Raw genomic sequence first — 21,214 nt, forward strand, 5'->3', positions numbered from 1 at the left:
CATTCAAAGGCACCAACCACATACTTAGTCATAGCCTTTTGGGGTGTGGGACAATGTAGGATCTAAGTCAGTACCTTACACCGAGTATAATTTATGACTAACTCCAGTGTGTAATTCTTATCTTACCCACTAATGCATATACAAGCATTAAGAGATTCCATGTGAACAATGGGCTATGCGCAGGATAGGATACATTCAATATAACTTGCACTCAGTTTATAGAAAAACAAGAAGACAAATAGAACCAGAACTATCTTGGGTATGTTAAATTGCCATTCAGTTTTCTTTCCTTTTAGTAAAACAACTGCACTGTGCACATTCCAGACAAAAACCAGTTTCCAACAAAAGATGCCTCTACAGTGAGATTTTGAATGAGTGATTCCTACTGTTTTTGGCTATTTTCTGGTAGTTGTGGAAACAGAGTTGCTTCTTTTTATTCAGTCTTATTTTTGTTGTTTTGTTTTGTTTCGATAACAAGAGGCAATTGAGGTAGATCCTGTAGTTCTGTGTCCACTCACTTCTCAGTGGGTATTGAGCAGGGGCTACAGCAGTAGCAGCATCCTGATTCTGGTTTCCTGATCCCAGAATCAAAGCTATGTCTTGTAAATAAGTATTTCTGCCAGGCTCCCACCTTCCTGACCGTGCATGACAGAAGTAGTAGCTTCCTCTTACAGGTCAGTTCTGTAGTATTTCTGGATTCATTCCTGTTACTATAACCTAACCCAGTATTTCAGCCCTCCCCATTATTTTGTAGGCACCTACTTCCCTACTTTACTCAATCCCCTTTTCCTTAAAATATCTGGGCGGATTGTTTTCTGCTGAAAGAAAGAAAGAAAGAAAGAAAGAAAGAAAGAAAGAAAGAAAGAAAGAAAAGAAAGCAAGCAGATTAACAGGATTACTGACCAGGGACAAGAAGCATAAAGTTTCAAATAAAAACCACCTTGCAAATGAGCAAGCAATGGCATAATAGAAGACACAAAGAAATGGAGGGTTACAGCTGGAAAGGGAGGGAGCTGATGAAGGAGAGGCAGCCAACATGGCATTTCTTTGGTAAAATCACAGAAGTACAATGCTTGGGCCCTCACTCAGCAGCCTCACATATTTGAACTTGTCAAGATGTCAGTAGACAATGAGAAACCACCAAAGGAACTGGAAACCTCTTTCCTTTGGGTGACACACAGTGAGGAAATCCATTTGGGGAACAAAATTATAACCAGAAATTTGATTAGATACCTGTATTAGGTGAATTCATAAGCAGATTTATGCTCTAGATGGCCATGGCTCTTGAAGGGGGCTTTGAAAGGATGTGTTCTCTTGTTGACTACTCCACCTTCTGGGTGACATTTTCTTTTTGCTTTTTTTGAATCTGTGCTTATCACCTAAATATGGCTAGTCTGCCTCAGGAAACATTTCACTTCTATAATACATCACAGAGAAGTAAAAGCGGCCGAGGGAATTAGCCACACTCAAAGACACAGGTAGGGGTAGAGGAATATATCATTCATGGTTGCAAAGGCTGACATATGAGAGAGTATCCGCGAATCTTTCCTAATATGAGATTTCTGGGGAACAGGTTAATTTATCACAGCTGTTTTCCATTTAGGAAAAATGTAATAAATACTAGGCTTCCTTCAGCAGGCAATTTGATTAAGATTGTAGAATGACGTGTGATGGATAATCCTGCATAAGTGTTTTGGGCAGTGTGAATGGATTAGAAGGACGTTCATAACTGAAACCCTGGCTACCCTAGGAATATTTATTTCTAGTTATCTGCTGCAAATCAAATCAGAGAAGTAGAGGTAAGGGGGATGCGGAGGCTACATGTGAGTGTTTAAGAACCAGACTATAGTGCATGGAAGGCAAGGACATATTTGAACATTTTTTTCTTCCTGCTAACATCTGGCATGGGGCTAAAACATATCAATTACTCACAAGATATTAGGTTGATTATTTAATTAGTTATTTAATTACCAAAAACTAAGGTGTCTACCACCATATTGATGGTCAGGGTAGATGGAGCTGATTTAACTGGCCTGGCAGATGGTCTCTTCCGACATCCTGGAAAATAAGCTCAACCTTCACAGGGAGTAGAGGGTTCTTTGGGCTTGTGACAGTAATGCTGGATTGTCTTCTACACTCTTACTCAAAACACGGAATGATGCGTATGAAAGAGCCTTGAGTAAGTGTGTCATCATTTTTGACAGTTATAGTCAATAATAATTAGGAATTTGTAGGAGGGGAAACTAGAATGTCAACAAAGAAGGCTCATAGGCTGAAAAAAACGAATCTTGCCACAGATTTCCCTGGAAACGTCTATATAGTTCATTCAAACTATTGACTAGTGCCTTCCAGTTCTTTTTGCAGATTCCTGTGGATTCTGGTAAGCAGTCTGCCTTCAGTTGATGAGAGAGGATTTGCCAAAGCCAACACAATTAATTCTGCCACAACCAGTATGTATTTGCTCTGGTTCATAATTAATTTTCAAATAAGTATATATGCATGAAAAGAAATAAAGAGGGCTTATGTTCTTTTTAAAAATAATGCCACCGTGGGGCGCCTGGGTGGCTTGGTCGGTTAAGCGTCCGACTTCGGCTCAGGTCATGATCTCAGGGTCCGTGGGTTCGAGCCCCGCGTCTGGCTCTGTGCTGACAGCTCAGAGCCTGGAGCCTGTTTTGGATTCTGTGTCTCCCTCTCTCTCTGCCCCTCCCCTGTTCATGCTCTGTCTCTCTGTCTCAAAAATAAATAAACGTTAAAAAAAATTTTTAAAAAAATTAAAAATAAAATAAAAATAATGTCACCATTCTTGCAAATCCCTAAGACCACGGATGATCAATTCAATTAGGACAATTGAGATGTGATTAAACTCACCAGAGAGAGTTCTTTCTAGAATAATTATTATTTATGAGAGATATTTCACATATATTATCTCTAATTCTTGTAGCAACACTGCAAGATATTCTTATTCCTAATTTGCAGATAAGGGAAGAGAGTTTCAGAAAGCCTACGTGACTTGCCTAGAAAGTGATGGGCCCAGGATTTGAACCAAAATTTTTCAGGTTTTGGAGACTTTGGCTCCTTCCTACCAGTGTGCACTTCTTTTAGTGAACTAAAATAATGTACATAGAAAAAGTTAAAATTTTCTCTAAAACCAACACAATAGTAGATATTTCGTTTTCATATTTATGATCATTATTATTCCCAATCTGTCCCTTTAATATATTCATTTTCTAGAGTAGATAATATTTTAAGTAAGGTTATTTCTGCCTGATAGGTCAAGAATGTGTTAATTTTTTTTTTCATTGACTACTATATTTAGTTTCTCTGTCAACACAAGTTAATTGAAAAGGTTTCTGCATAATATCCCTAAGTGTAAATTATTTATCGGGGCAGTTAAAAAACCCAGTGCCCCATCCAGAATGTTGGTTCCCTGCCAAAGGGATATATATCATCTTTCATGGCTTTGCAGAAATTGCACAAACAATGAAATGTCTGAGTTAAATCATAATACAATGATCAAAAGAATTGTATTACTGTACTTTATAGTAAATGCATCCATTTCTTTTGAAATAAAGCAGTTTTAACTCTCCAACATCTGCTGAAAATTCAGAGATTATACATATCCTATTAGCAAAAACCCTCTAAAGATTCCAAATACTTAGAATAGTTTTCCCACTTTGCAATTGATAACACACTTGACATATCAATATTATTTCATGTAAAATTTTCTGAATAAAGTGAGAGATGACAAGAAAAATACTTTTTGTGTTTCGTTTTCCAAAAAAAAATTATTTGAGGGAATTTTGGCTGCTGAAAATGACAGGTTACTTAGACCAATACTTTAATTTAAAGACAACTGACAATTCTGGATAAAAATAGAAAAAATATGCGGACAATGTGGTGAGAAATTTTTAGATCAAAATCAGGCAAACATGATGTAAGAATCCTAAAAGTTAAGAGAGAAGGCAAAATTACTCTTGCCCAGAGGACCTTTGTCTCCCTAGCAGAAACAATGATGAATGCAAAATTTTGTTTTGACTCCCCAGAGCCTGAAGGAGGATAGAAGTGAAAGCCTGCACAAAATCTGGGATTTGGTACACACTCACAAAAATTCACATGAAGCTGGGATTCTGAACCATTCCACGCTCGTTCTAAGTATGAAAAAGAATTAACATTGAATTATACCCCCAACTGTCCCGTGGAACAGGGGAGTTGTCTTAACATTGAACAGAAGAAGGAACATATAAAAGAAGAGAAAACCCCTCCCTGGAAGGAAGACTAAGCCCTGGCCCCCAGGGAGAAGTGCCCATTGACTTCACCAGAGCAACCCCCAAAAAACTCAAACCATCAATTTGGCCGAAAGTCCTTTGGGGGACTGGTAGTACCCTAGAGGACCAGCAGAAAAAAACCCAAATCCTCTTCCAAGGAAGGGACCTTCATAAAAGGGCTTGAGCAATCTCCATAAATATTTTTTTTCAAAGTCAACAAGTAGCTAAGGTACAAGCATAGGAACCATGAGTAAGAATCAGCAGCACTGATCCGAGGATTTCAGATACAGAATTCTCAGACATAGATGATATAACAAGTAAGTTGAATTCTCAGACATAGATGATATAATAAGTATGTTTGCTATGCTTAAAAAAATAAAAATTAGTTGAAAATTTCATCAGAGAAAAACTACAAAAGTGACACCTTTTAGAACTATATAACATTTCTAGAAATGAATTTATTTATAGAATTTATAGCAAATTATAACAAATATAATTTATAACAACATTGTAAAAAATGAAAAGTGAGAGGGTAGATTTGGCTGCTGATTGAACACAGCAGAAGAGAGAAATAATAAGCTAAAGAGACAGATTAGAAGAAATAATGCAGAATGTTTCAAAGAGTGACATAAGGATGGAAGTTTTAGGGGAGAGATCAAGAAATTTGTAGACAGAACATTATATATATATTATATATATATATCAACATATATATATCAACATATATATGTATGAGATATATATGTATATATATTATACATACATGTATATATATGAGATATATACATATACATATGAGATATATACATGTATATGTATGAGATATATATGTATATATATTATACATACATGTATATATATGTATATGTGTATATATATACATTATATATAATATATATATATTATATAATGTTTATTTTTGTGAAAGAGAGAGACAAAATGTGAGCTGAGGAGGGGCGGAGAGAGAGGCAGACACAGAATCTGAAGTAGGCTCCAGGCTCTGAGCTGTCAGGACAGAGCCCTATGCGAGGCTCGAACTCATGCTGTGAGATCATGACCTGAACCGAAGTCTGATGCTTAAACTGACTGAGCCACTCAGGTACCCCAGAATATAATATATTTTTATTGTAGTTTTTATTGTACTTTTATTGTAGTTATAGAAAGAAAAAAGGGGAGAATAGGGACAGAGGCAATATTTGAAGAGATGACAGAGAATTTTCCAGAACTGATAAGAAACAATAATCCACAACTTCAACAAACCTAATTTTAAAAGGAAAGTTAAAAAGGCACACACTGAAAACTTACATACACACAACAAGCTGCACGCAGATATTTATAGCCTTACTTGTAAGTGCCAAAACTTTGAAGCAGCCAAGATATACTTCAGCAGGTAAATGGTTAAGTAAACTGTGGTACATCCAAACATTGGAAGGTTATTCAGGACTAAAAAGAAATGAGATATCAAGACAAGCAAAGACATGGAGGAGACTTCAATGAATATTGTTTAGTGAGAGAAATCAATCTGGAAAGGTTGCATACAAAATAACATACACATATGAAAGATAGTAATAGACTGAATGACAATAACTGCCAACCTAGAATTCCATACTCAATCAAAGTATATATCCAGAATGGAAGTAAAATAAAAATGTTAACAAACATAAACAGTCCAAAATGGAGAGAACCAGCCACAGCTGAACCCCATCAAAGGACATTCTAAACAATTCACTTCAAGCATAAGGAAAGTAATTCCAGATGGAAGTCCTGAGGAGATAAGACCAAAGAAAATATTAAGTAAAACTGATAATTATATTAGAAAATAAGACTCATATGAACATTATTATATAAAAATAATGTATATAAAATAATAACGTGAAAGAATAGACTTAATACACCTGATAAGATTTAGATTGAAATCATGAAGTGGTAAGTTGAGTTAAAGTGTTCTAATGGTTTTCCATTATCCAGGAGTAAGATTAAAAAGTCAAGATTGATACTCAAATTTATTAAGTAAAGGATGCATGGTGTATTATAGAGTAATCACCAAAATAATTTTTAAAAGGTATAATCTCCAAACTAATACAGCAGGAAAAAAAACAAAAATAATCTTTCTAGGGGCACCTTGCTGCCTCAGTCAAAGGAGCATATGACTCTTGATCATGAGTTTGAGCCCCACCTTGGACATAGAGATTACTTAAATAAATAAAAAGTTTTAAAAAATATTTCTAAAAGAATATAAAAACTAAGAAAAAGAGTAAGCAATATGAGACAAACATAGGACACAACATAATAAACCAAATGTATAGTTATAATAAATGTAAGTGATTAAATACTCCTATAACAAAGACAAAGATTTTTGGACTTTTTTTTTATGTTTATTTTTGAGAGTGAGAGAGACAGAGCATGAGTGGGGGAGGGGCAGGGAGAGAGGGAGACATGGAGTCTGAAGCAGGCTCCAGGCTCTGAGCTGTCAGCACAGGGCCGGATGTGGGGCTCGAACTCACAGACTGCGAGATCATGACCTGAGATGAAGTCGGCAGCTTAACTGAGCCACCCACGCACCCTGGTTTTTAAAAACCCAATTGTAGGGGCACCTGGGTGGCTCAGTCAGTTAAGCGTCCGACTTCAGCTCAGGTCATGATCTCTCAGTTCGTGAGTTCAAGCCCTGCTTCGAGCTCTGTGCTGACAGCTCAGAGCCTGGAGCCTGCTTCAGATTCTGTGTCTCCCTCTTTCTCTGCCTCTTCCCTGCTTGTGCTCTGTCTCTCAAAAATGAATAAATGTTTAAAAAATTTTTAAACCCAATTGTACATTGTTTCAAGAGATACACCTTACATGTAAGTATGAAGATATTAAAAGCAAAAGAAAGGAAAAGGCTGCATCAGGACAAGTCACCAAATGAAAATGGACATAACTCTATTAGGACAAAGTAAAACTTAAGCCAAAAAACATTAGTGTAGATAAAGAAGGTCACTTCCTAACAGTAACACTTTTAGTCCACCAGGAAGATATGATAGATTTGCTTTTTGTTTTTTTGTTTTTTTTTGTTTTTTTTCAAATGTGCCATGAACCTAACTGTGTGAAAATTAAAAATTATAGAGCCTCAAAACATATAAAGCAAAAAGCAAGCAGATCTACTGTCTGTCATAGTATCTTTTTTTTTTTAACGTTTATTTATTTTTGAGACAGAGAGAGACAGGGCATGAACAGGGGAGGGTCAGAGAGAGAGGGAGACACAGAATCCGAAGCAGGCTCCATGCTCGGAGCAGTCAGCACAGAGCCCGACACAGGGCTCGAACTCACGAACCTTGAGATCATGACCTGAGCCGAAGTCGGACACTTAACCGACTGAGCCACCCAGGCGCCCCAGTATCTTTTTTTTAAAACACACATTTCTCAGTAGTTGATACCCAAAGCTGACCAGATGTCAGTGAGCCTGTAGCAGATCTGAGCCATAATTTGGTTAACAAAGCTAATTTAATAGACAGAGAACATTGTACTCAACAGCTGAAGAATCCATGAACTTTCGAGCTTGTACAGAAGAATTTCAAAGTGATTTCATTTTATTTACTTTTTAAATGTTTATCTACTTATTTTTGAGACAGGGAGAGAGAGTGCGGGGGAGGGGCAGAGAAAGAGGGAGTCAGAGAATCCCAAGCAGGCTTTGCCCTGTCAGCTCAGAGCCCAGTGCTGGGCCTGAACTCACAAACCATGGGATCATGACCTGAGCTGAACTCAGGAGTCACATGCTTAACTGATGGAGCCATTCAGGAGCCCCTCAAAGTGATTTTATATTAGACTATAAACCAAGTTTCAACTATCTCTTGAATTTGAGATCATATAGAATGTATTTCCTAATCACAATGCAGTTAAGATAAACATCAGGAATAATAATCAGAAATTCTCTTATGTTTCAAAATTGAAACATAAACTTTTAAAATATCAATGGTTCAAATCAGAAAGCAAAACAGAGATGTTTAAATATTTTAAAAGATATGATAATTAAATAATAGCCTTGAATGAATATATTAGAAGTAGAAAATCATTGGGAATCAATCAGGCATGCATTCATATCTAGAGGTTAAAGTACAGCAAATATTAGCTCGAGAAAAGTGAAAAATTTTCAAGATAAGAGCAGATACTAATGAAATAGAAAATCAACTTACAATTGAGAAAATCAACAATGTTGATTCTTTGAAAAGATTTATAAAATGGGCCTACCTTTTGTAGAGAAGGCACAAATAAACAGACAATGTCACTCACTGCCCTTCAAGCCCTCAATGGCAGAATCTTCTTTAAGATCTTTCCTACTTTCACTAATGATCTCTGTGAGGCTCTTCCAATTTCTGCCTGCTGTCTAGTCCAAAAACCGTGTTGCCTTTATATTGACTGATTGATTGATTTAATATTATTCCACTTCTAGGTATCAAAATTTGTTCTGCTTCCCCACTGCTGTGAAACAAAACACTCTAGAACGCAGTTACTTAAAATAATAGCAACCATGTATTTTGCTCATGAGTTGGCAGTTTGGGACCAGGCTCTGCATGGGGGGCTCATCACTTTTCCTCTTCACATTAGCTGGGACCTGAGCTGGTTTGAGGTATGCAATATGTGTAGGTGCAGAGGGCCTCATATTCATAAGAGGGCCCACAGTCTCTTCAACTTTTTAATAATTTTATCTTTGAATCTGTGTTTTGTAAATAAAATCTGATGGGACAATGGAACATGCAGTAAAGGCTTGGAGCCTAAGGTTACATGTAGTTTAGCCCTCTGACACCTTCTAGCATCCCAGAGAGGATTCCTAGCTGCCTGGCTCCCACCTTTATCAGGCACCTGCCTCAACCATCCCTATTCTTGCAGGGTGCTGAGAAACCTTTGAGGGTTGGCACTCACTTGGCATGTATCCCTGTCCCAAAGGGTGCACAATATGAAATAGCAAACAACAACCGAAAAACCTATGGCAGGCAGGTCAACCAAGAGGCCATTAATAAAAGAAAAAAACTTTTCTCCTACTTTAAGAACAAAGGTATCTGAATTTTCAGTTGCACTGAGCCCCACACATTATGTAGCCAGCCCCAAGTGGGCAACTGGCCTGAAATGGAAGATCCAGTTCCAAGATGGTTCATTCACGTGGCTGGATAGTTGGTGCTGGCTGTCAGATGGTTGCTCGGATAGGACGGTTGGGTGGGGGGCATGGTTTCTGTCTTTGTGGACCTCTCTGAGTGATGGCTTGGACTTCTCATAGCATGGCATCTGGATTTCAAGTGGCAGCTGCTGTGTCCTAAGACTTGGGCCTGGAAATCTGCATAGCATAGCATTAGTTTTGTCCCATCCTATTAGTTACACTAATTGTAATCCCATTCAGATTCCAAGGGAGGGAGCATAATGATCTGTGATATGTGGGTGATAAAACAATACAGCAAACTAGGGAAATAACCTCACAGAAGGAAGGATAGTGGATAACTATAGGAGGGAGGGAGAAAATTGTGATCCAGGTGTCTAGGAATGTTCTATCTCTTGGGTGACTGGGTACAGGCATTTAAAACTATTTGCATATGTGCTATGCTTTCTTTTTGTTTGTTTGTTTTTTGATATATGGGGTTTTTTTTAATAAAACATAAACAAGAAAAGTAATTGAATTTAGAACTAAGGTTAGCTTTCAGATGCTTACAGGATAGCTTTAAAATTACTAAAACTATTGCTAAATACATTTATGATTTTGTATCCTAGAAATGCATCTTTTCTTAAAGTAATTGTAAATGAAATAAAACCTCATTATTGTGACTTAATTAATTGGGATTTTGTAATAGCATGTTTGAAGATGAAATGAGTTGCCTTCACATTCTCTCAAGACAAAGCATATCCCAAGCAAATGAACATGCAATGCAATGTACCACCTGGTCAAGAGAAGTTGTTTTTAACCATATTATTAATTGACAAATCTAAAGATTATCATATTTCATTTAAAATTAGCCTTTGGTGGATATGTATATATTTGAAACAGAATTTCTTTTTTTTTAATGTTGTTTTTATTTATTTAATTTTTATTTTATTTATTTATTTTTGAAAAAGAGACAGCACAAGCAAGGGGAGGGGCAGAGAGAGAGGAGAGAAAGAATTCCAAGCAGGCTACGTGCTGTCAGTGCAGAGCCTGACACAAGGCTCGATCCCATGAACCCTGAGATCATGACCTGAACCATCAAATCAAGAGTCAGACGCCTAACCAACTCAGCCACGCAGGTGCCCCTGAAACAGAATTTCTAGTTTATAAATAATGATTCATATTAGCCCTTCTGCCTAATCTGAATAATTTTTTCTACTGGCCTTCCTAGAGTAGCCTAAATTATAGTATTCTGAAAATTAAAACTCCGATTATTTTTATTTAGAGATACATCAGAATGGTCACAAGTATTACAGACTCTGTCTCTAAAATTTATAATCCATCTATGTTAACATTCCCCAATTTCTGACTACCCCAAAATACCATTTTATGTGTCTTTTGCACATCACCTGAAAAGCAGATTCTGAAGTAGAGATAAGCAGGCAAGTGGCTTATTGGACAGTGCTTATTTCATAAAAAGAGATAAGAAAAGCAAGGTTGAGTATTAGAAGAAGTTTTCAAACTTACTTGATATGGACTGCATTTTATCTATATATTTTTAAAAATCGCTCGAGATTTTTTTTAAAAGGAGGTGATAAATCAATATAAATCTCAGAATCCTGACACATTTGAGACTAAATTGTCCAGTAATGGATACTCATTTATTTGTTTGTGTTTGTTGAATGAATGAGTGAAATAAGTGTAATGAAAGCAAACAACTTACAACATCAGTCCTATGTTCATTGGGCTTAAGTTCATTATCTCTGTGTCCAGTTATAAATCAAAATGTACCAAAGAATATAAACAAAATACTAGAAATATTACATCGAATATTATACCACAACAGGGCCAATGTGAGATTTTGTCATTTATAAGTATCTGGATCAACCATTCCTTATATCTATATTAGGATTTCATACACCTGTAAGAAGTATATTATATGGAAATAGCCATCTGACTTTATTTTGTCTTCTGAGCTTCACAATATTTTGTGAGGCCAGTATCCTCAGCCCCTTCTAAAAATCTTTTTGATGTTTATTTATTTTTGAGAGAGAGAAACAGACAGAGCGCTGGTGGGGGAGGGGAAGAGAGAGAGAAGAAGACACAGGATCTGAACAGGCTCCAGGCTCCGAGCTGTCAGCCCAGAGCCCGACACAGGACTTGAACCCACGGACCGTGAGATCATGACCTGAGCTGAAGTCGGACGCTTCACCAAGCGAGCCACCCGGGCGCCCCCCTCAGCCCCTTCTAGAGATGAGGAAATCGAGGCTTGGAGGTGTGAAGTGGCAGCGACTAAACGGTAGGGCTGCAGTCTCAGGTTTCTGCTACCTGCCATCCTTCGACCTCACAAGCATTTAGGCCTTTCGCTCAGCAGATCCATGAACCTCTGTCAATGCGATCCAATAAATCTTAAGGGGAGACTCACCTCTTTCTCAGTTATTCTTTTTTTTTTTCCAAAAAGGCTCTGAAAGACCCAGGTGAATGATTATCTGCTGGTAGAACTTCAAAAACCATAAATTAAACTAGAAAGGTGGGTGGCTACCCCTAAATCCCATCCTTCTGTGCATTAATCCCAGTTACCGGCGGGGGGGGGGGGGGGGTACTTGTCTGGGAGAAAAAGGCTCTGGCCTCTTCTGAAGAGTGGGAAACCTTTTTCAACGGATCACCATCATCTTAAAGGGCTTCCAGAACTGCATAATACCCCCAGAATTAAATAAATTACACATGGGTTATGAGAAAGCTAAGCACTTATTTATCCACATCATTAGTCATCGAAATTCTTGTAGGGAGTAACAGCCAGCCCCACAGGTCAGCCACTTCATGTTCCCTTAACACTTCCACTGTTTTTTAAACACCCGCTTCTTGATTTATGACTGTACTGTGGCCTCAGCCTGGGCCTAATAACACAGCACATACCACCCCTGAGCAGAGTGACATACACATTCCCTCGCACCAATGTAAGTCACCCCATATGTGGGCCCTCGCCTTCTATTCTGCTCTCTGGAAGTTCACGAAAACAGGTGACCTGCGTTGCAAGCCAAGGACCTTCACTTCAACATGAAGACTTTCAGCAAACGATAACTTACTTCTCAGCTAGCTTCAGCCACTCCGTATTCTTGAAGCTTTTTTGGCTGCTTCTTATTTTCCTCCAACTGGGCCACTCACTTCTGCCGGGAATGCTTCCCCTTGTTTTCACCCTCCACCGGCCAGGGATTGTTTTTCACTTCCTTTGTAAAATCACTAGCCATGTGATGAACCCCAGATCCCATGCCACCTCTACAAAAAGCCTTTCCCACCTCCTTGTCCTTTCCAGCCCTGAACACACTACTGTAAGTCATGTCTGTCTCTAGGTCAGGCCCACGTGCATCTCTATGCCTGGCACATACTAGACGTCCCTAAAAACTCTCCTGTTTTTGACCATCTATCATATTCCAGGTATTGTGCTGGGTGCTGGAAATAATACATCGATGCATAAGACCAATTTTTGCCCCTCAAGATACTCTCAGTCTGGCAGGTGTAGATGAATATGTGCATACAAAATAAATAAATACTAGATTGGATCTGTGATAAAGAACTCACAGGAAAACTAACAATAGTAAAGGGGAAAGCTTTAGGTAAGCATGTGGTTTGGGGCTGGCCTTGGAAGCGTGGGTTCCTTGCGGAAGAAGGGACAGAAGATCACAGGCAGTGGGAGATGCACAGGCTGAGGCACGGGGACTTGGCCATGATGTGGCAGGAGGGTGGACACTAAGTAAGATGCGGGAAAGATGGATGAGGCAAGGGTCGCGGCTGGCATGAAGGGCCTGTGAAGGACAGAAAGGTAACCTAGGTTTTTACCATGGGATGTCGTTGGAGTTTTTTTAGCAGATGAATGTCACAGCTAGCTCCGTATTTCGGATAGATTGTGATCACAAGGACAAGGTCATTGAAATGGGGAAGTGGTGTAGACAAACCAGTTTGGAAGTTGCAGCTCTTAATCCAGGAAAAGAGCTAGTCAGAACTGAGAGCTACTTTGGAGGGAGAATTGACAGCTTGGGGAGACTTACTGGATGTGGGACGAGAGCTAGAGAGTGGTGGTGAGAAAGACCTTCAATGGATTAAAATAATTAATTTGATTCTTGACCATTCAGATACAAGCATCCCCTCAGCACTGCTTTCACCTGAAATGGGACCAAAGGAACTCTGGTAACCTCAGGTAGAATCCTCTCTCTGGTAGACTTAAGTGAGGTCACGAGGATCTTCCCAAACCCACCTGAGGAGGAGAGACTAGGGAAGTGGCCATTGCCAATGAATGAAGGCTCTGTTTGTTCTGGGGAAGTATGATGTTTTCCGTTCACTCACTCATTCTCCCACTCCTTTGTTCAACAAATGTTTGCACTGCAGATTCCATGTGACTTCAATGAACTTGGAAAAAACAGGCAGGTAAATGGATGTTATGGGCTGAATTGGGTCCCCCCACCAAATTCACATGCTGAGGGCCTAACCCCCAGGCCCTTAGAATGTGACTGTATTTGAAGAGAGGACCCTTCATGAAGTCATTAAAGTAAAATGAGATTATATGGGTATTTCCTAATCCAATATGATTGGTGTCCCCACAAAAAGAGGAGGTCAGCACACAGACATCACAGACAGAGAAAAGACCATGTGAGGACACAGAGAAAATAAGACCACCTACCTGCAAGCCAAGGAGAGAGGCCTCAGAAGAAATCAAACCTGCTGACACCTTGATCTTGGACTTTCAGCCTCCAGAACTGTGAGAAGATAAGTTTCTTTTGGTCAAGCCACCCTGTCTTGGTATTTCGTTGTGGCAGCTCTCACAGACTAATAAACTAGATAACTGAAATTTATGATGATAAGAGTGTGATAAAGTATAAACCTGGTACCATGGGGCACAAGGGAATCATGATCAATTCGGCCTGGGAGATCTAGGGGAGGAATAAATTCTTCAGTGAGGTTCTCAGTTTGCCAAGCTAAAATTGAAGGATGACATCACGGACAGAGGAATTCCTTCTTTCTGGCTCTCAGTACCTCTCTCCATGTTAGTCTTCTGGTGCCTTGTAAAGGTTTTGTTTGCCTCAAAGGACCCTCAGCCAGTCATTACTAAGAGAGAGAACACAAAGCCTGATCTTCCTTAAGGCCCCGGGCTCTGCTCTGCCTGCCTCTGCTTGGTTTCATCCTCAGGCAAGCTGCCTACACGTGTATGCAAGGTGGCTGCTGACAGCCTCCAGCCCACACGGCCCTGCCAGCCTGGGTTCCTCCAGACGGAGCTAATCTCACAGACGAGCCCCGTTTGAAACACATGCCCTCCTCTGTGCACCACCATAGCCAGGGAAGTGGTGCTCCTGAGCCAGGCTAGCCTGGGTGACAATATGAACCCCGTGGTCAATACCATCTAAACCACGTGGAATGGCTTTAACACGGGAAGAAGCAGCTGGGTTGTTGCACGTAGAAGGAATACCGTGCAGGGGAAAGCAGTAGCTGCTCCTTGCAGCACTATTGTCACTCCTATTTGGAGAAGAGAACAGATTCCGAGAGGTTAAGTGCCTTCCGTGCCATGCATTATTTATTCATTTATTACTTTACTCAACCATAATTTCTGACTATATGCCAAGCACTGTGCTAGGAACTTGGACTCAATTAATGAACGAAACTAAGACTCTAATGAAGCTTGAGTTCTAGTTGACAAGGACATCAACAAAGAATAAAATTGTAGGAATAATACAAATAAATCAATTATATATTATGAAGGTGGTAGGAAAAACCTGAGGAGGATGAAGGGGTGCCTGCTGAAATGGTGGTAATAATAAATGAAGTTCACAGGGCACATCTCGCTAAGAGGGTGACATTTAAGTAAAGACATGGAAGAAGGTGAAGCAGCTGGCCAGGCTGAGGGAAGAGCATTCAAAGGTTATAAAGCGGGGACTGTGTGCAGCATCATTTAAGGAACAGCAGCCAAGAGGTCAGTGCGCAAGCAGCAGGGATGAGCAAAGGGGTCACATTGGGTAGAGCCTTGGGGACCCTTCAAAGGACTTGGATTTTGATTAAGGGAAGTGGGAAGCTACTGCTCTTTTGAGCAGGCTCAGTAGCTCTGAGTAGATGGGACCCTGTTTCCTCTGACACTGGAGTCCGAGCTCTCAGACCCTACTGTAAATGGAGGGCCTGGAGCCCATGAATGTGGGGATGTGTATTGAGAATCTACAGTCAGATGTTCTGTACTTAGTAGGGTCTATGCCTCAGTGGCCCCGCCCTGCCTCATCCTCCGACCAGGGTGTTAGGTCACCAAGAGTTCATGCCCAGTGGATGTGTGAAAGGTCTCCAGCCCAGCCCAGTCCAGTCCAGCCCAGCCCAGCCTAATTCCCCTGAGAATGAATGGGTTTTTGTGTTTCCTTCAAGAACCTTCTTTGCTTTTTCATAGAGACATTTTTCTTACTTTCCTTTATACCCAAATGATGTTTTACAATGTATTTCATTGAAAAGAATATCATTATGAAGATCATTTAGGTAAATCACACATTCAAAAGTTCTCCAATATTCTCCTTAGAAGTTAAGATCTTTTGTGGGAAAAGGAAGCCTGCATCTGAATGACTGTTCTATGCCCAAGTTGGCATAATTATTGTCGAAAACTTATCCTTTTCCTCGGACCCAGGTCTCTACCCTCAGTGAGCTAAATATTCCTCAAGAGCTGGGCCAGCGCCTGCAGAGGGACTGGTCTGGAGGGGAGGGAGGTGGCCAGGTGGGAGGTGACTCAATGAAGGCTGGCCATTAGGGTCAGCTCAGCCTAGAGGGCCTGAGGTAAGGTGTCTTCCTGCCTTCTGATACACATCACCTTGATATTTGGAAGCTGCCCGGTGTGGAGGCAAAAGCAGTGGCTGTAAAACCCGCTGTCACAGCTGTATATGCTGGAGCCCAGTCGCATCATCTCTCTAAACTTATCTCATTGACGTGAAAATGAGTGTAAGTGGGACATAAGAAAAAAACTCAGTGTAAGGCCTGGCACACAGTACACAGCATATTAACTCTATCAATTAGCATTTAGATTTAAAAGCATTTAGATTTAAATTTGTATTTTTTAATGTCTATTTATTTTTGAGAGACAGAGAGTGAGCAGGCGAGGGGCAGAGAGAAGGGAGACACAGAACCCAAAGCAGGCTCCAGGGTCTGAGCTGTCAGCACAGAGCCCGAGGCAGGTCTCGAACTCACTTCAGCGGGGCTGAAGTCGACGCTTAACCGACTGAGCCACCCAGGCACCACTAGATTTAGATTTAAAAGCATTTAAATGTTTTAATAAGCTTTTAGATTTAAAAGTCCTGAACTCAAGCCCTGTTCTGTCCCTTCTCGGTTTTATGGACCGAGTTATTCTCCTCTGAATCATCTGTGGCACAGGGTCAGCGATTCCTGACTACCTTCAAGCATTATTTGGGAGACTGTGTGACATCATAGATGTGCAAGTACCTTGCACTTTGTAAATGTGCTCTATAAATATATGGGATTCCTATTGTTACAAAGCAAATAATCTCATGGAGACCGTGTACTTTCAAAAGCTTTTGATCTGGATAAACTGACAAAGGAAAAATATGCTTCGTAGACTTGGCACAGTTAGAGTCGCAGCCAAGAACTGAGCTATTCGTAGCCTGGGGCCCCCAAGCTAAAAAATATTTCATACTGGGGCAGCGTGTCATGGGACCTCCATCTTAGTTTTGCCATGGAATGGGTTCCATGTGCTACCTGGGACCTGTAAGCATACTGGCACCCTCAAGCATACTCCCTATCTGCTGTCCCACACTGCCCAAATTTTAGGGCACACGTAACTCACTGCCTGCAGTCTGGGGCAAGAGTACTAGCAAACAAATACCAAATGGACAGGAGGTAACGGAGAGAAAGTGAACATCAGTACATAAGAGGGTTCCATGGGAGTCAGGACTGACCTAGTGTGTGTGGGATTCCCTTCTGGACCTAGTGTTACACAAGGGTGGAGGGAAATACAAAGTCACCATAATAATGGAAATGACAAAGGGGCACCTGGGCGGCTCAGCCGGTTGAGCGTCCAGCTTTGGCTCAGGTCACGATCTCATGGTTTGTGGGTTCAAGCCCTGCATCAGCCTTTATGTTGACAGCTCAGTCTGGAGCCTGCTTCAGATTCTGTGTCTCCCTCGCTCTCTCTGCCCCACCCCTGCTCACACTCTGTTTCTCTCTGTCTCTCAGAAATGAATAAATATTATTTTTTTTTAACTAGTGGCAATGACAAAGATGTTTTGAGTGATTAAGTCAAGCATTCTGCTAAAGGCGTAAAGGCATAGTTTTCACAATATTTCTGAGGTTGATATTGCTATTTTTTCACTGTATGGTTGAGGAAACAAGGCCACGAGTTTATGTGACTTGTTCCAGATCACACACTGGTAAAGGCCGAGCCCATATGTCTGACCTGTCCACTTCCAAGCTCTGAAGCACTCCACTGTCCTGGCCTCTAGGGGCTTCAAGTTGATCTCGGAGGACGTGAGAAGACAGAATACAGTTCTGTGCCATGTGCAGCAGGCGCTGAGAATAGTGGAGGATGGTTGTCAGAGGAAGGAGAGGTCTTTATGGATGAGATGTGTCTGGAAAGCCTTCCTGGAGTAAACCAGAAATGAGCTTGGCTGGAATGTTGGGAAAAGGTAATAGGAGAGCCACAGAAAGAAACTAAAACCTGAAATGATCACTATTTATTAATTGCTTAGGATGAAGGGGTGAGAGCTCTCTTGGGCTTTTGATGTAGCCTGTTCGAGGAACTCTCCCCTGACATTTGTAACTTCAGGGACTGCTCCCACAGGTCAGGTCTGTGGTCCAGTGGACTCGAACACCTAACTGAGAAATAGACCAGAGATGTGAATAGGCATTTCCAGAAAACAAACCTAAAATGCAATGAACTTGAGAATCCCACTAACAATCAAAATAAGAAGATACAAATCCATTTCCATTTGATGAGCAAGAATGAAGCGGTCTCATAGTCAAACATCACCAAAGCTAGCGGAACGTTTTATACAAACACTCACACACTGCTGGGAAAAATGTAAAGTGGTTCGTCTACTTTGGAAAGCAAATTGGCAATAATAAGTAACGAAATTAAAAATGAGCATCCTCCTTGGCTCTGCAGTTCCATTTCCAGATGTTTATTCCAAAGGGATTCTCAAAGATGTGCACAAAAAAACATGTGCAAGATGGAACATTCTCCAAGATAGATCATATACTGGGTCACAAAACAGCCCTTCATAAGTTTACAAGAATAGAAATTATACCATGCATACTTTCAGACCACAATGCTATGAAGCTTGAAATCAACCACAGGAAAAAGTCTGGAAAACCTCCAAAAGCATGGAGGTTAAAGAACACCCTACTAACGAATGAGTGGGTCAACCAGGCAATTAGAGAAGAAATTAAAACATATATGGAAACAAACGAAAATGAAAATACAACAATCCAAACGCTTTGGGATGCAGCGAAGGCAGTCCTGAGAGGAAAATACATTGCAATCCAGGCCTATCTCAAGAAACAAGAAAAATCCCAAATACAAAATCTAACAGCACACCTAAAGGAAATAGAAGCAGAACAGCAAAGGCAGCCTAAACCCAGCAGAAGAAGAGAAATCATAAAGATCAGAGCAGAAATAAACAATATAGAATCTAAAAAAACTGTAGAGCAGATCAACGAAACCAAGAGTTGGTTTTTTGAAAAAATAAACAAAATTGACAAACCTCTAGCCAGGCTCCTCAAAAAGAAAAGGGAGATGACCCAAATAGATAAAATCATGAATGAAAATGGAATGATTACAACCAATCCCTCAGAGATACAAACAATTATCAGGGAATACTATGAAAAATTATATGCCAGCAAATTGGACAACCTGGAAGAAATGGACAAATTTCTAAACACCCACACTCTTCCAAAACTCAATCAGGAGGAAATAGAAAGCTTGAACAGACCCATAACCAGCGAAGAAATTGAATCGGTTATCAAAAATCTCCCAACAAATAAGAGTCCAGGACCAGATGGCTTCCCAGGGGAGTTCTACCAGACATTTAAAGCAGAGATAATACCTATCCTTCTCAAGCTATTCCAAGAAATAGAAAGGGAAGGAAAACTTCCAGACTCATTCTATGAAGCCAGTATTACTTTGATTCCTAAACCAGACAGAGACCCAGTAAAAAAAGAGAACTACAGGCCAATATCCCTGATGAATATGGATGCAAAAATTCTTAATAAGATACTAGCAAATCGAATTCAACAGCATATAAAAAGAATTATTCACCATGATCAAGTGGGATTCATTCCTGGGATGCAGGGCTGGTTCAACATTCGCAAATCGATCAACGTGATACATCACATTAACAAAAAAAAAGAGAAGAACCATATGATCCTGTCAATCGATGCAGAAAAGGCCTTTGACAAAATCCAGCACCCTTTCTTAATAAAAACCCTTGAGAAAGTCGGGATAGAAGGAACATACTTAAAGATCATAAAGGCCATTTATGAAAAGCCCACAGCTAACATCATCCTCAACGGGGAAAAACTGAGAGCTTTTTCCCTGAGATCAGGAACACGACAGGGATGCCCACTGTCACCGCTGCTGTTTAATATAGTGCTGGAAGTTCTAGCATCAGCAATCAGACAACAAAAGGAAATCAAAGGCATCAAAATTGGCAAAGATGAAGTCAAGCTTTCGCTTTTTGCAGATGACATGATATTATACATGGAAAATCCGATAGACTCCACCAAAAGTCTGCTAGAACTGATACATGAATTCAGCAAAGTTGCAGGATACAAAATCAATGTGCAGAAATCAGTTGCATTCTTATACACTAACAATGAAGCAACAGAAAGACAAATGAAGAAACTGATCCCATTCACAATTGCACCAAGAAGCATAAAATACCTAGGAATAAATCTAACCAAAGATGTAAAAGATCTGTATGCTGAAAACTATAGGAAGCTTATGCAGGTAATTGAAGAAGATATAAAGAAATGGAAAGACATTCCCTGCTCATGGATTGGAAGAATAAATATTGTCAAAATGTCAATACTACCCAAAGCTATCTACACATTCAATGCAATCCCAATCAAAATTGCACCAGCATTCTTCTCGAAACTAGAACAAGCAATCCTAAAATTCATATGGAACCACAAAAGGCCCCGAATAGCCAAAGTAATTTTGAAGAAGAAGACCAAAGCAGGAGGCATCACAATCCCAGACTTTAGCCTCTACTACAAAGCTGTCATCATCAAGACAGCATGGTATTGGCATAAAAACAGACACATAGACCAATGGAATAGAATAGAAACCCCAGAACTAGATCCACAAACGTATGGCCAACTCATCTTTGACAAAGCAGGAAAGAACATCCAATGGAAAAAAGACGGTCTCTTTAACAAATGGTGCTGGGAGAACTGGACAGCAACATGCAGAAGGTTGAAACTAGACCACTTTCTCACACCATTCACAAAAATAAACTCAAAATGGATAAAGGACCTGAATGTGAGACAGGAAACCATCAAAACCTTAGAGGAGAAAGCAGGAAAAGACCTCTCTGACCTCAGCCGTAGCAATCTCTTACTCGGCACATCCCCAAAGGCAAGGGAATTAAAAGCAAAAGTGAATTACTGGGACCTTATGAAGATAAAAAGCTTCTGCACAGCAAAGGAAACAACCAACAAAACTAAAAGGCAACCAACGGAATGGGAAAAGATATTTGCAAATGACACATCGGACAAAGGGCTAGTATCCAAAATCTATAAAGAGCTCACCAAACTCCACACCCGAAAAACAAATAACCCAGTGAAGAAATGGGCAGAAAACATGAATAGACACTTCTCTAAAGAA

Source organism: Panthera leo, chromosome A3, assembly GCF_018350215.1.
Source record: "Panthera leo isolate Ple1 chromosome A3, P.leo_Ple1_pat1.1, whole genome shotgun sequence".
Lineage (NCBI taxonomy): Eukaryota > Metazoa > Chordata > Mammalia > Carnivora > Felidae > Panthera > Panthera leo.